We start from the raw sequence: 13,380 nt of genomic DNA, 5'->3' as shown, positions 1-13,380 counted from the left end.
ATTGAAGTTGCGTGGGGGAGCGTGAATTTATTTACTGTGTCATATATCCCCAGCTGTCCTCAGATTAGATGTGCATATGTACGTTTATTACTTGATCTATATATCAATCTGTATGCCTGTGGATTTATCTGTTATTATGCTATTGACAAGTACACAGTTCTGTTGTATTTAAATGCGCATTCTTGTGTAGTTGTGTTTATGAACTTTATGAACTAAGCTTTGACACATGAATCCAACAACGTTTTACAATATACTTTTGTGGTTGTATGCTTTATGTCTCCCACAATGCAAGGCACCTTTCTGTAATTTCCATTGTGCTCTAATGTGTGCTAAATTTAAGAGATCTTATCTACGATAAACTACTTGGGTCTGGGTGCCCCCGATGAGGTACTCAAAACCAGAGACTAAACAGGTCTTTTTATAATTAATTTCTCAACCTGCATTCATGGGTCACTCAGATTGTGACGTAAAATGAGGCCACCAACCTTGACAAATAGTGTAACAAAACCACACTTGAGTTTTATCAAAAGCATGAATGATTGGAAATTAAAGAGAAAATGAAGCCTAGAAGTGTTTATTTCATGCCAAAATTGGTATAATGTAACTTTCAATGCACTGGGACTTTCAGTGGTGTTGACTTTTTCTGGGCACTAAAGCATGAGAAGCATGCGGCATTGGCTGCCTCGTGCACTTCCCGAGCCAAAATGCCATTTTCTGACTCTGTTCTGAACCTCACTTCTGGTTTGCTCTTGTGTGAATGAGGAACTACAGTTTCCCCAATGCTCCAACAGGAAAGATCATGTCTTTATGTTTGATCATCATCTTAATTCAATGCCAAATGACTTGCTTATTAGGTTCACAAATGTTATTTAGTTATGTAACACCATGAGATGCTGCTTTCAGTTGTAAGGTCATCCCTTTAAAGCTGGGGCAACGACACATGACCTGCCGGTTCTCAGCCCAAGTGCGTTCAGTGAATTGTTCCAACACATCCTGTGGGTTATGTTGAAAATATGTCCTGCCTAAATGCTGACATTTTTTCATCGACCACTGACACCACTTTCAGTAAAGGCCTTGCAACAAGGTGGGGCATTTCAAATTGACTTTGAAAATGCTGGTTTTTGTGGCTTTTTGACGTAAAGTGGCCCTATTTTAACTTTTGATCCTTATGAAAAGCCTGCATGCTCGAAACGTCACATGCCATGCTTTTATTAAATAAATCATTGAGCTTTGGTGTGCCAACTTTACTTATACTTTTGGTCCTTTTGCATTCAATTTCGCATAAGTCGTATTAAAATACAGAACATCAAAAACATAATATAGATGATCAACACACTTGTGTCCCATGAAACTTAGTATGACACATGTAGGTTAGTGAAATCTACATGAAGCAAGGTCTAATCTGATTGTTTCTTTATACACATGTTTTGGGAGTAAGGGTGCATTTACTGTATTAACCATAGACTGTAAAAAAGATTTCACTTCCTTCCATTGTAATGAATTCAAGCCAAAAATGTCTGACCATGGGCACTGCCATGTTACGTATGTTTGGAGCCAAGGTATGCGCAGAAGAAATCGTCCGTAGAGCCAGAGGCAGAGCCACGGTATCAAACTTTCGCCCAAACGCTTACATGCCCAATTCAACCACACCAATCATGTCAGAGCCGAGGGTGTATTGGACAGTGCTCCTACATATGGTGCAGACGCACTTCCGGTGACTCGAGTTTGAATCCTGGCTCAAGGCCCTTTGCCGATCCCATACCCCTCTCTCCACCCTGTACTTTCCTGTCGTATTCTCAATTACTGTCTATCAAATAAGACATAATGGCCCAAGAAAAACACCAATCATCCCATTTCTATAGCATCAAAATACTAGCTAAAATGAAACTTATCACAAAAATGAACAATTGAACATATAGGCTATCAGCATTCTAACAACTACCTTACAAGACCAAAGCAATAGTTTGGAAAATTTTATTGGAAGTGTAAATTATTTTTTATTTAGAGCCGAGTCCCATTCGGTTGCATGGAGAGGGCGGGGTTTATGACTTGTATGGTATGGAGCTCGAAAATATGTTTCCACAATTCTCTATTCTTGGCGATACTGATGATTACTATTGTTTCCTCTTCCCTTTCGACATGGGTAAGTGACTGACTGCTCTTCACTGCGGGGAGAGCTATTTGACTTTTGTTATATTCGTCAATATAAGACCGAATTTTGTGTCTGAAAGATAAGCGAGGGGCTCCTCGCTTGTTCTTATCACTGACTTCTGAGTGATAAATGGTGTAGATGTGGGCTGGTTCAATCTCTTACATGCGAAGACAGTGGCCCACGAACTCTATGGTCACGCTGACTGGACATTGTTTGGTCAGTTGGTAGAGTTCATTGTTTGTCATATGGGCGTCTGCTTGTCTAATTCCCAGCATGGTTCGATAGCACTTTTTTGCAAAATAGTCCTGGTCATGACATTAAACTGATCCAATAAGGTCTAGTTGGAGTAACATACCAGAGGATCACAGATCAATATGGTTATGGAGACCAACCTAGTGTAACGACCTAGTACCTGGGCAGCAGCAGTGTTACTTTAACCCCACTGTGGCAAGTACAAAGTTCTACTCTGGAAAGGCTGGTGGGGACAAGACATAGGCAAGTAAAGGGAGAGGCCTTGAAAGGGGAAATCTACTGTGCTCCAGTGATGCGCGGGTCAATGTAAAACAACCCGCACCCGACCAAAATTTTCAACGAACCCGCCCGCAACTCGGACCGCAAATTTTTTTTACCCGACCCGCTTCCTGGGCCGTATTTTTTAAAGTAGTAATTGTTTAAAATAGTTAATTGGCATCTTTATTTCAAACGACCCGACCAACCACGACCCCAATATAATAAAAAATATTTTTGGATGACTCATAACCGCGGGTGACCGCAGGCACCCGCTCATTTTGGATCAACCTGTGCATCACTGCTGCGCTCCATGCTTGAGGACCTGGGACCCTTTGTGGAGTAACCTAGCGAAGAATAGAATTTGGAATGTAGGGTTGTGCCAATAAACCATCGTCAGACATATAGCCAATAGCGGGCTTTCATGACGACAGTTGGCGATTAGTTTTTATTAATATCATCGTAGTTTCACATTAACATGCGAATTGCGTGCTTTTCCTCTCATGAGAGGGTTTGTGGGTTTCACTTTCCACGAGATAGCTTGTAACGCGTGCAGATTCCTTCTCGCACACACCTGGACTTAATTTACACGTCTTGGACTCTTGCTCGGACCTGAATGTGCGGGGCATCGACTCCTTCTGTATAATAAAGAGTAAAAAAATTTGAATAATTATGTTTGAGGAGTTTTTTTTTTAATGCATGTATAAATGACTCAAACTCAGTAGTTTAAGATTGATAAGAACTTTCATATTGATCATAGAGCATTAATACATGAAAGAGCTGTGCATAATATCGCCTTTGCAATTCAGAATCAAATTAGACAGGTATTATTAGTATAAATTGAGATAAATCATCCTAGACCAGGTAACAATAAACTGCTGGAAAACATAGAAAAGTAAAGCAGTGAGGCAAGACAAAGATCCATTGAGCAGCCACCGGATGAGATGTGTCTTCACAGAGAATGCAGGGGAGGAAATGTGTTCTCCATCCTGATGGATGAGCAGGTAAAGCTCTTCTGCGCTCTGATACTCAGCTGCATTGGCTACGGTGTGGTCCCGGTCCGATGAGATCTGGGCCCACCTTCTGTTTTTCCACCACCAGTGGCAAGTCATAAATTACTGCCTGCTGCTGGGAGATCTCTTCAGATAGCCCAGCCAACATAATAAATGTAGCGTCTGACATTGGAAAGTGCCTACTCGCTGTCCTCATCAGTCTTTAACTTTTTTAACTCCCCATTCAACAGTTGAAAGTAAATCAAATTGTCATGACGGTACGGTTGATGTGATGTCCTTTGACATACTCCATTCTGATTAAATGCACGCTGGGTAGCGTTCACTCCCGAAATGTTTCATTCTCAAATAATGAGCATCTGATAAAGTAATGTGACAGGATATCGTTTCTCTGTAAATCTACCTCTGACAGCTTTGGAAAGATCTGCAGATAATGGTTATTGGGTTCATAAGCATCTGTAAAGTTGAGCGTTAGACAGTAGAGACCTGGAACCTATAGCAGTAGCCTAAATGAGAAGAGATTTGGTAAAGTACTTCACCAATGTGCTCGGGGGTCTTAGACAGCTGGGATATTTTGCGAAGGAATCGACCTGCATTGCGATGTTTCCCATCTGTATTCTAGCTGAAGCACATTATAATTGACTCCAGTTGGAGAGATCTTGACAATAACAATTTTAATGGCGTTTTATTGGACGGAGAGGGTATATGGTCAATTAAATGTGGGTTGAATATTGTTTTGAAATTATTCTTGAGGACTTTAAAGATTTCTCAACTGTGAATAAAATGTGGTGGAAATCACTATAATTCACCGGTGCACAAGTGCAAGCTCTGACAACTAGGAAAATGTGACTTATATCTGTTTTTTAGATAGGAAGATGGGAATAATGTAGATCAAAGTGGCGGATTTGGCGAATTAGAGCAATTAAAATTTATGACCCAGTATTCAATTACTGATTTAAACATTTACGATGCCTTAAAGATGTAATATCATACATATTTTTATTCTTTCCCTGAGGTGGACTTAGTTTTAGTCAAAGTCCAAAACAGTCATAATTTTGTTCTACATGACAATTTTCCAGTCTCGCTTAAACCCTTAAATGAATTCCTTGAATTAAACGGGTCTAACCGGAGTCTTTGTTGTTGTTTGTTATTGTGATTCAAAGACATTTTAAGTGCAGCCTTCATATGGTAAATGATAAATGTATTCACGAGGGGTGTAGCAAGAATTACATTTTTAGGGGGTCCCACCTTCAAATGAGGGGACAACTATATATATATATATATATATATATATATATATATATATATATATATATATATATATATATATATATATTATATATACACAGTGAGGAAATTTTTGCTATTTTGCAAGTTCTCCCACTTAGAAACCATGGAGGGGTCTGTAATTGTCATCGTAGGTGCATGTCCACTGTGAGAGACAACCTAAAAAAAATCCAGAAATCACAATAAATGATTTTTATAACTATTTATTTGTATGATACAGCTGCAAATTTGAACTCCTGTCTATCAGCTAGAATTCTGACCCTCAAAGACCTGTTAGACTGCCTTTAAAATGTCCACCTCCATTTATTATCCTATTTAAGATGCACCTGTTTGAGGTTGTTAGCTGCATAAAGACACCTGTCCACCCCATACAATCAATAAGAATCCAACTACTAACATGGCCAAGACCAAAAAGCTGTCCAAAGATACTAAAGACAAAATTGTATACCTGCACAAGGCTGGAAAGGGCTACGGAGAAATTGCCAAGCAGCTTGGTGAAAAAAGGTCAACTGTTGGAGCAATCATTAGAAAATAGAAGAAGCTTAACACGACTGTCAATCTCCCTCCGACTAGGGCTCCATGCAAGATCTCAAATCGTGATGTCTCAATAATCCTAAGAAAGGTGAGAAATCAGCCCAGAACTACAGGGAGGAGATGGTCAATGACCTGAAAAGGGCTGGGACCACCGTTTCCAAGGTTACTGTTGGTAATACACTCATGGTAAGACGTCATGGTTTGGAATCATGCACGGCGCGTAAGGTTCCCCTGCTTAAACCAGCACATGTCCAGGCCCTTTTTAAGTTTGCCAATGACCATTTGGATGATCCAGAGAAGTCACGGGAGAAAGTCATGTGGTCAGATGAGACCAAAATAGTACTTTTTGATCATAATTCCACTAAACTTTTTTGGAGGCAGAAAAATTATGAGTATCATCCCAAGAACACCATCACTACTGTGAAGCATGGGGGTGGTAGCATCATGCTTTGGGGGTGTTTTTTTGCACATGGGACAGGGCAACTGCACTGTATTAAGGAGAGGACGACCGGGGCCATGTATTGCGAGATTTTGGGGAACAACCTCCTTCCCTCAGTTAGAGCATTGAAGATGGGTCGAGGCTGGGTCTTCCAACATGACAATGACCCAACACACACAGCCAGGATAACCAAGGAGTGGCTATGTAAGAAGCATATCAAGGTTCTGTCGTGGCCTAGCCAGTCTCTAGACCTAGTCTCTAGAGCGAGCTCAAACTCTGTGTTTCTCAGCGACAGGCCAGAAACCTGACTGATCTAGAGAAGATCTGTGTGGAGGAGTGGGCCAAAATCCATCCTGAAGTGTGTGCCAACCTGGTGAAAAACTACAGGAAACATTTGACCTCTACAATTGCTAACAAATGCTACTGTTTCAAATATTAACATTGACTTTCTCAGGTGTTCAAATACTTATTTGCAGCTGTATCATACAAATAAATAGTTAAAAAATCATACATTGTGATTTTAGATTTTGTCTCTCACAGTGGACATGCACCTACGATGACAATTTCAGACCCCTCCATGATTTCTAAGTGAGAGAACTTGCAAAATAGCAGGGTGTTTTAAGGATGGATTGCTGAATCTCCTGTCTGCACAAAAAATAAAGTTACCTTTCGGTACTAATAAAGATACCTTGACCAGTCCTGGAGGGCCGGTATCCTGCAGAGTTTAACTGAAACTTCCCTCAACACACCTGCCTGAAAGTTTAATCTGCCTAGGAAGACCTTGATTAGCTAGATCAGGTGTGTTTATTAGGGTTGGAGGAGAACTCTAATGTATGTTTCTTCGTGCCGGTTTTGTTATGAACATCATATTAAGGATGAGGACATAGAGAGTAATGATTGTCCGAGTGTTTAATGGCTGTATTTCCACACTTTGACATTTGATTGATACATGCAGAGTTATTAAAAATATTAGTAATTAGTGGAGAAAAACCTTGAACACGTAAAGGTGGTCATTGACATTGGCATGTTCTGTGCAAAGCAAGGCATTGCTTTGTAAAATACAGCAAAATACATGTTTGTTGAACTATATTCAAGCCATGTAAATTCAGGGTACCATTTTGGGAAAAAGCAACGATTCTTTGGGAAACTCATGCTGTCATTTAAAGTCATTTGGCATTGTGTCGTAGAAGTCTTACCGCTACACTCCTATGATTAAATATGCGAGTCTGTGTCATGTAAATGGAAAACCTCAGGATCCGCTTCACTTGCGGTCTCCTTGTAGAAAGCTGAAACAGACTCTGATGTAGATGGCACATTTTCTCCGTCTCGCTCATCTTTCCATGATTTTTAAAGAGCACCTATTTCATTGCTAGAAAACGTTATTTTGTGTATTTGGTATAATGCAATGTGTTTGCATGGTTTACGGTTTGAAAAACACAATGTGCCACACAAATAGTTCAGATCAGACTGAAATGATTAGGGAAATTGTAAAATAAACTTCAGTCGCTCACTTGTGACATTGGGATCCTACAGAAGGAAATGCAGAGTGACACGTGCTAAACGCAGCCTGGAGCGACACAAGGTTTGACCAACTTTACCTCATTTTACTCTGATTGTTTGTCCTTCTAATGGTTTCTACATAGTTTCTTCATTTTTGCTTCACTGTGTCTTGCTAGGCCACATTTCTCAATACATGTTGTGTGGACTGATTCAAACCTGACAGATGCATTGAAATCTTTCTAATATATTGAAGATAGCATATTGGTGAAAAGTATCCTACCATTAAATGTTCAAAAGTTTTACCTAACTGAGATTCAAAACTTGGATTTGGTTATGGAGTTGTTTTTGTGCAGGTGTGAAACCATATAGGCCAATTTCACCAGTCTATAATGAAAGTCTTCTGTTTAAAATGCATCTGCCAGTTTTCATCTCCAAATGTTACAATTTTGCATTCAGTTTTCATTATAATAAATCCAAAGCTGCTACAGTTTCGAACTCCTCCGTGTGCTGCTGATTATAAATTACATTGTGATTTGGAAGTGAAGTGTCAACTGTGGTTTTCCCTCATAATTCTTAACTTATTAGTCTCTCGGCGAAGATGAGCGTTCCCATATTGATTACATTTCTTTCCCTATCCTTTGCCCTGGACCCCGGGGGTAATAATTGAGAATATTTGCTGGTTTCATGACACATTGCAGTCATAGTCCTACGTGTAACCTATATGTTTGTCGACTCCAAGGATATGATTTGCTCTGGAAAAGTCATTGTTCAGACCTAACTTTTTGTGTCCAAGTTATTGCATTATGAAACCCGAAACCTCTACAAATCAACCGCTGGGACGTGTGTCAGTGGGTGTGCGCCGTAATTCCAGGAAGACATTGTAGTTCTTCTGGCATTACACGCAATATTAGTAGTATTAAGTCTTACACCTTATTTCCACTGTGTTACCGAAGCGTATTGTAGTGGACTGGACTGCCAAAATTTTGTTTCCATTCTCAAAAGTAGCAGATCTGCTTTCCCATGAGCAGTGGTTCCAGGAACCTTCTCAGTCTGCTGAGGTGATACCAGCTGGACCAGACGAAAGACAAACGAGAGCTGTGCCATTTTAACTCAAACTATGTCTCTGCACGCTTTGCTGTGTATTGAAAATATTACAAGCAATCGTATAAACGAAATTTTGTCATGTCCGATTGTGTTAACTGACAGGGTTACTCTTTCAATTGCTTAGAATTTTTTATAATAGATTCTGATCTTTAGACATGACTTGAGTGACTTGGCAGGAAGTTTTGATTGCTCAGTAATAGCACAGTTCTTTTCAACAAATGACATGATTTGAAGCAGCCTATCATTTATTGTATCATGTCTTTATAAGGGCCCAGTGAGTAGAAGCGCATCCTTTATTTTTTACAAGGTACTGTGTTGCTTACTTTCTGAAACCGAAACATTAGATGATGTTAAAAATCAATTTAATGTTTAAAAAATACTCCATATGGGATTTTGATGTAATGATATACATTTTAATGGATTAAATTCTGTTGTGGAACACCATTACAGAATCTTGTTTACCTCAGTCTTCAAATTGAACCCAGAAAGCATGAAAGTGTCAAAACATCTGAACATAACACCCACAAACAATTTCTGTATTTGCTCATTTTTCAGACACCACTAAAAATTGATGTTTCCTCAAATAGGGCACTATTTAAGGGTATAGAGGGCTATTTCGGACACGTCCCTTTTGTCCATTGGTCCCCTGTTGATTGTCTCCTAGGTGTATGTAGTTAGCCCTCAATAATTTGTGTATACACTCACCTAAAGAATTATTAGGAACACCTGTCCAATTTGCCTTGTTGATGCTAGAGGTCAGAGGAGAATGGGCTGACTGATTCAAGCTGATAGAAGAGCAACTTTGACTGAAATAAACACTCCTTACAACCGAGGTATGCAGAATTTGTGAAGCCACAACACGCACAACCTTGAGGCGGATGGGCTACAACAGCAGAAGACCCCACCGGGTAACACTTATCTCCACTACAAATACGAAAAAGAAGCTACAATTTGCACGAGCTCACCAAAATTGAACAGTTGAAGACTGAAAAAATGTTGCCTGGTGTCACGGAGTGACACGAGGGGAACCAAAAGCGGCAACGAATGATTCCGCCCGGACGATGATCCGTGATGCACTGTGTGCACAGTTTGTTGCGGCCCAACCGGTGACAAGGAGCGGTGGCCGAGCCGAACGTCACGAAAGGAGACGAGCAGCGTGGATTATTGTCGCGGGGAAGACGCCCGTTTAGCCATCCTTCGCGTCAGCCCTTCTGTCTATCATTCAGGATCAACCCTTAGCCCAATGTGGTGGTGCGGCCCTAAGTCACAGTGAGTGTGTGGATTGCTGTGGGTGAGTCTTTTTTGTTGCTGTGTCCTTACATGAGAAGATTGTAGTGCGGTGTTGTGTAAATGTTGTCAGCACTCGCCCCCAAGGCCGAAGAGGAGAACCCTGGAGGAAGGAGAGTGAGCTGGTGTCGGTGGGCGACTGATATTTCCATACATACCCGGACGGCGACCTGTAATCCCTTCCTCTATCTGGTGGCGACAAGAACTCTGTAAGGAGAGAAGATTTGCTGTGAGTTTTGTGTGAAGTACTGAAGGAGTGAAAATTCAGATCGGCTACTGTGTGGAATAGTGGATGTGTTGTACTGTGTATGATCATACGCTGTGAGTGTTCTCAGATGCCCGCCCCTGTCTAGATCTCTGGTCACGCTGTGGAAGAGAGGAGAGGGAAGCGATTGGCTGACTCATACAGTACACCCCTGGTGTGGTGCTTTAATTCGGAATACCCACCACTGAGATCTTACCTGTGGCCGTGCTAGACCCTACGTGCAGTAGCCTGCCCTGTACTTCCACCCGCTCTCTTGTGCCGAGTCCAGTGTTGATGTATTTGTCCTTACTTGCTCACTGAAGTACCCTATTGTTAACAAAGCTCTGTGTGTGTGTTTGCTGCCAACCTGTAGCTTCGAGCCAAGGGCTCTGTGTCGACGTGGGACTGTGTCACGACGTGTTGGGAGTCCCCGTCTAAGTGTGTTTGCCAGGAATCCGTCCCAGTGAGGAGGATCAGACATGTGTGTGAACCTATGTTCTCTCTCGTCGTTGAAGGTCTGTGAAGCTAAAGCTGCACCCTCGCTGTCTCCGGGCTGGTGAGTCGCGTCCGTAAGGTTACAGTTACTTCCCCATTACACTTACCTATACATCTAAAGCCACGAACCCAGTGTATCTGCCCAATACACTCACCTGTACGTTCAAAGCCACGAGCCAGTGTGTCTGCCCAATACACTCACCTGTATGTTTAAAGCCATGAGCCCAGTGTATTTGCCCATTTCACTTACCTGTACATCTAAAGCCACAAGCTCAGTGTAACTGTCCATTACACTTACTTGTACGTCCAAAGCCACGAGCCCAGTGTATTTGCCCATTTCACTTACCTGTACATCTAAAGCCACGAGCTCAGTGTAACTGTCCATTACACTTACTTGTACGTCCAAAGCCACGAGCCCAGTGTATCTGCCCAATACACTCACCTGTACGTCTAAAGCCACGAGCCCAGCATATCTGCCCACAACACCGACCTGTACGTTCAAAGCCACAAGCCCAGTGTAACTGCCCATTACACTTACCTGTACATCTAAAGCCACGAGCTCAGTGTAACTGCCCAATAAACTCAACTGTACATCTAAAGCCACGACCCCAGCATATCTGCCCACAACACTTACCTGTACGTCTAAAGCCACGAGCCCAGTGTAACTGTCCATTACACGTACTTGTACGTCCAAAGCTACGAGCCCAGTGAAATTGTCCCTTTACTCCTACCTGTACGTTCAGGGTCACAGGCCCAGTGAAGTTGCTCAATACACATATTCGTACGTCCAAAACCACGAGTCCAGTGTACTTACCTTGTCCCTTTGCTGTATCGCCTGAAGTCAAGAGCCCAGTGTACTCACCTTACATATTTAGCTGCACATCTCAGTCACGAGTCCAGTGTATCGCCCTGCATAATTCACCAGGGCTTCTGGAGGCTGAACGCCTAACTTATTGTATTCTTTCCTAGCATCTGAATACTCACCTGTGTACCTTCTAGGCCTCCCTAGTCTGACTTCCGAGACACCTGTCGACTCGCTGGACGTCTCAGTTGGACAGCTGCAGGATACTTATCTGCTGGGATTGATCAAACTCAGGTACTCGCTCCCTCCCCTACTTACCTTCTTACTTACCTGTGTGCACCCCTTCTGTCCAGAAACAGGAAGTGGAGAAACTCGGCTGCAACGGCTGTGGACACAAAAAGCTAGATCAGGAATACCCACCGTCAAGTCACGCACGGATATAAATCAAAGAAGACAGAGTGGCTTACCCCCTTGTCCCCGTGAGAGTCCAGGGCGACTCTGTGATCCCGCTCCCCTTGGTGTGGTGGTAAGAACCATAGAAGAACGATTTTTAATTCCCCAATGAACCATTCAGACAGTTTTTAAATAGAACCATTTCTTTCCTTTTTTTGTAGTCTGAAGAACCTTTCTCTTTACAAGAACCAGAAAGGTTCTTTTATGGCACTGCGTATATCATCTTTAGTTTTAAGAGTGTGACAACAAATATGTCCAACAGGACTGCATATTTTTTGTTTGCATGATATAACCTCATATTTTTCTAAGTCCAGAATCTGTTTGACTGTATTAAAGTATAAGGTGAGAACAGCCTCTCCTTCTTGAATGTTCAGGAAAAGAGGAAGTGTATCATTATTCATTAACTTTAAGTGGCCCACGTCAAAATCGTAATAAATGCATTTTTATTGAGCCGCACACGAAACGGTTCTTGACTTCTTATTGTTATAGCGTGCCATATCTTCAATTTCAAGAGGGCCTGTTTCCCCCAGATATTTGATAGGAGCCTTGCACTGTGTGAGTAGAGTCTTACTTCAATAGACTTTAACACAAACCTGTGTTTTCTTAAACTGTGCCCATGCAGTCCACCTTCTTAGTATTGCAGTACAATTTCAGTGTAATTTGACTATTTTATTAGTGACCAAACTATGCTTTATTCAGAATAATTATTCATTATAACCCAATTAATCCTTAAATAAAAGCTTTAATATAAAGCAACCTAAAATGCATTTATTGGTGTTACCTAGAAAATGTTTGAGCTTGTCTTAAAATCATATCTAGTCGCTTGTATATTTGCATGTGCATAAGATGTAAATACACTTTGTACAGTTGTCTCTAAAAATAAAGTAGAGATTCAATTAGATATAAGGTCTAATTGGTTGACAGTAGCATTTGAATGTTTTTATCTCTGACTTTTGTTGTTTGCACTAAGGCCACCCAATGCACCTCACACACATACAGTTATGCATTATACTACAAGTCACCCCAGGCTATACTTCATCTACTGCTGGCAATCATATTCCAGATCTGTTCCAGTTTTCATTTGCTTGGCCAATTAAAGAATTGTACAGACAGCACATTTTGGTTGAAACAGGACTTTCAGGGAATTACAAGAGTGTTGTGTTTTGATTTTATCAGGGCCTGGGTTTGTGTATATGATGCTGTTTTAACACAAAATATCAGATAAGTCACTGAAGAAAGAATGAGCCTTGACCTCCGGAAATGAATTGGAAAATAAAATGTGTAGCTCTTATGTTTAACTGGACATTTCAAACAAATAAACAAAATGTTTTACATCACTGCAAGCAGCAGTGTTGCAATAGCCTCGCTTGAAAATCCCAAAGGTACACCGCTGCTGTCTGTATGATTGATGAAATTTTTAAGTCAACATGAAATCAACACTGGCTTTCTGAATAAATGTTTCTGGTCATCGGTACACACTGTAACAATTTTACAAAGAAGAAATGTTTTTTTATACCCGATCTTATCAAGCTCCAACTATCTGCTTTTGTCCCAAATCCCTCTTAT

General features: G+C 41.2%; 1 long non-coding RNA gene across 2 annotated transcripts in view; it reads left to right on the top strand.

The window, feature by feature from the left end:
* LOC129442802 (uncharacterized) overlaps window positions 1-12,270 on the top strand; it is an 87,276-nt gene extending 75,006 nt beyond the window's left edge. For both annotated transcript variants that reach the window (XR_012371151.1, XR_012371152.1), the window contains exons 4-5: window positions 11,721-11,887; window positions 11,976-12,270. This is a non-coding gene — a long non-coding RNA (uncharacterized lncRNA). The remainder of the gene's footprint in view (window positions 1-11,720; window positions 11,888-11,975) is intronic.
* Window positions 12,271-13,380: the final 1,110 nt, after the last annotated feature.

This window comes from Misgurnus anguillicaudatus, chromosome 2, assembly GCF_027580225.2.
Source record: "Misgurnus anguillicaudatus chromosome 2, ASM2758022v2, whole genome shotgun sequence".
NCBI classification, from domain to species: Eukaryota; Metazoa; Chordata; class Actinopteri; order Cypriniformes; family Cobitidae; genus Misgurnus; species Misgurnus anguillicaudatus.
The sequence above is the reverse complement of the archived record's forward strand: the minus strand, read 5'-3'. Positions and strand labels throughout refer to the sequence as shown.